Source organism: Schistocerca piceifrons, chromosome X, assembly GCF_021461385.2.
Source record: "Schistocerca piceifrons isolate TAMUIC-IGC-003096 chromosome X, iqSchPice1.1, whole genome shotgun sequence".
NCBI lineage: Eukaryota > Metazoa > Arthropoda > Insecta > Orthoptera > Acrididae > Schistocerca > Schistocerca piceifrons.
The window spans coordinates 500,226,079-500,229,598 of NC_060149.1; positions in this window are offsets into that span (position 1 = coordinate 500,226,079).

A 3,520-nucleotide genomic window follows, 5' to 3' on the forward strand; every position below is an offset into this window, starting at 1 on the left:
TTTTATACTGACGGAAGAAATATACGTCCAAAAGCTGTACGTATTTTTTGTTTTTGGCGGAATGATAATGCATTCATTGTCCTTACCCGCAAATGATTTATTTACTGTTGTTGTAGCCTTGTGAGCACTCACAGGATCCACGTTAGTGAACACGTCTTGTTACTCGCGATATTGTCATTATCAATATTCGCGAAAAAAATTTTAATGTTCTTTTGATATCTTCCCGCTTGCGCTAGCCCCGAAATGTGTTTGATGGACTATTGCCTTTAATAGTCTTTTTACTGAAGACAGTTTTTCTGTCAGGTGCGCACTCATTGGCAGCCCAGCATCTATTGTATAACTGAGTTGTATTGTGTGCAGACTGGACGAAGACAACTGTTGATTTTCCCCCTATTTTAGATAGTGTCGCACCAGAAGTTAGTTCATAATTAAATCCATTTTGATTAGTCTTCCAAACTTTATCTCGAAACTTGAAGTTCTCTGGTTTACTTCTGCGACTGGCGAATACCTCTGGCGATTGTCTTGGTCTTTCTGTACATCTCTGTCATGAAAGCAGTAATGTGTCTACGGCACATACAGTGTTCTATCGTGAGACTTGTTCTAAAATCCGCAGAACTTTATACTTTGTATGCCTAATTTCTCTTGCTTTTTGCATTGCTCAAAATTTCAGGTGCCAGTAATGGATACATTTTTCTTTAGTTCTTGCCATGTAAAATTGGAACAGAATGTGTTGTTTTATCTCCAGTTCTTTGATCGCCTTGTTTCCCCGAAATAGATGCACATTACGTCTTTTTTTCACCACATAATCAAATATCATTTTGTTGTCCTATGTGCTTTTTATAGCTGGATGGATCTTCACTAACTGTAGGTCGCAACTTTACGTGGAGATGTATGATAATCATCATAAATACGTTCTCCCTAAAATATTGTTAAAATACCAACAGCATTTGATTCCTATTCTGGTGAAGGTTCGAAGTCACCAGAAATGTTAAGTTCTCTTTGAGGAGTACTCTTTCCGCCACTATCAGCAACACTAAAATCTAGAACACTACTAATCGAATTACCGCCTATAATGTCGTTTACTTCATCCACAGTCCTACCAAATGGAACTTCACTGCGCAGTCAAGTGACTATTCATGTTTCTCAAAAATCAGATTCACCAAAGACGTTTCGAAAATGCCATCATCTTGTCCTACAGATTTCCGTTGATAACACCATCTTAACTTGGATGCCACAATACTTAAACTGATGCAGGTATTAATGGTTTCGTCCATTTTTGCTCTATATATCTGACGATACTGACAGACGTATAGAGCCGACTGCAGTGGCCGAGCGGTTCTAGGCGCTACAGTCTGGAACCGCGCTACCGCTACGGTCGCAGATTCGAATCCTGCTTCTCTCATGGATGTGTGTGATGTCCTTAGGTTAGTTAGGTTTAAGTAGTTCTAAGTTATAGGGGACTTATGACCCCAGCAGTTGAATCCCATAGTGATCAGAGCCATTTGAACCATTTGAACAAATGGCTCTGAGTACTATGGGACTTAACATATATGGTCATCAGTCCCATAGAACTTAGAACTACTTAAACGTAGCTAACCTAAGGACAGCACACAGCACCCAGTCATCACGAGGCAGAGAAAATCCCTGACCCCGCCGGCAATTGAACCCGGGAACCCGGGCGTGGGAAGCGAGAACGCTACCGCACCGCACGAACACGAGCTGCGGACCCATTTGAACAGATGTATACCAAACATGTCAACTCCTTGCTGAGATAAACGATTGATTCTGTGTATAAATATATTAATATAGTTTCCTGTTCTAGCCGAGAGTCTTCACTTGTAAGGCACTTATCTTTCGGCTATGACTTATTAAAAAGTATCTATGTGAGTACTTCTCCAAGTATATAACGCTATTTTTCGGTGTCCCTTTATTCTTCAGACCATTGCTATGGTTCTTTGTAAAAAAAATCCTTACTAATTTGTACAGAACACCTGAGGAATCGTCTTCAATCGACGTGAAACCAGTCGTGACTTTTAATGAAAGGTATTTTACAGTCAGTGCGGATCATTTCATTCAAAACGACAAAATTCTCTCTGTTATTAAATGTGCGTGATGTCAGAAAAAGTTGCTTTTAGAATACGTTTATGCTTTTAATAGACACTTTATTTTTTTTTTTTTACTTCACACAAAACTCTGAACTACAGAGAAGAAATACTTAACCTGTGAGAAGTTATTTAATAAGGTGAAATAACTCACAATGTGTTTTGTTAGTTGATAAAATTTTTATATTCTTGTACTAGGTTTCAACAATGAAGCAGAAATTTAACGTCACATTTGCAACTAACATTTTATAAGAAAAGCGAAGAAGACGTTCAGTCAACAGGCAGAAAGTGAGCGTTAGGTTGTTTTACGGAGGTAAGTTTGGCTGTCACTAACACCAGCCCCAACATGTAGCCCTAATCATGTCAACGAGAATAAATAAAATGTTCTAAATAAAAGATAGAGAAGACTATCTGTGGAGCCCTCTTAGAGTGTTGTAAGAAAAGTGGTAATTGATTCTAAATAATAAAAAGTGTGTGGCCAATCACATGAGCATTAAAAGCAATCCGTTAAACTTGGGTTACACGATAAGTTTCATAAATCTAAAGGCTGTCAGTTGCACTAAGTACTGTTAAGTGTTAGTTTTTCCCATGCGCTGTTCGAAAGTGAAACGCTAGAGAAATAGACTGAAGTTGGTTTAATTATTTCTCTGCCAGACACTTGAACTTGAAGATTAGTCATGTAGATGTATTACACGGCAAGTCGAACTGATGATGCGGCAATAGCAGAGACTAACTTGGTCACGTCATAAGGTACAGTCTCACTCCGATTAAAATAGTGATGGCTGCTACATTGCAATGCAGTATGGAAGGTGAGCGCAGGAAATGTACTCACGGGCAGGCGCGACGGCTTACCGTTACGTGATTTAGCTTGCCGACTATGAGAATGAGAAGCGAATTATTGTGCCGGCGGAGAAGGCGACGGTATGTGCAGCCAACACTATTAGTTGAGTAAGAGGATGTTCTGCAAATTACGGAATTAGGGACAGGAAGCCGAGCAGAGTACAATTCTAGTTTCTACGATAAAGAAGGGAAAAAACCATGCTCACAATAAGTATTCCAGTGACGATATGGGTAAGTGTACGCGTATTATCGGACAGCAATTTGTACGCTATTACTAACAATATACAGAAATACAAACTTTGGGAAAACTACACAATTCTTGTCGCACAGAACTGAATTTCAAGTCTAGCAAGGAAATTCTTAGAAAAATGGTCCTGTCTGTGGGATTTAGTTTCAAAGTGCCAAAATAAACGCGTTATGTGCGAAAGACAGGAGGTGGTTACAAAAAGGGCATTCTACGTTAGGTTTTTACAGAAGAATGAAGCATCATACTCAAAGGGGCCAGTGATGTAGGTAGATGAAACATAGATTCACACACTTCACATCGCAAATAAATGCGGGGAAAGTGACAGTGTGCA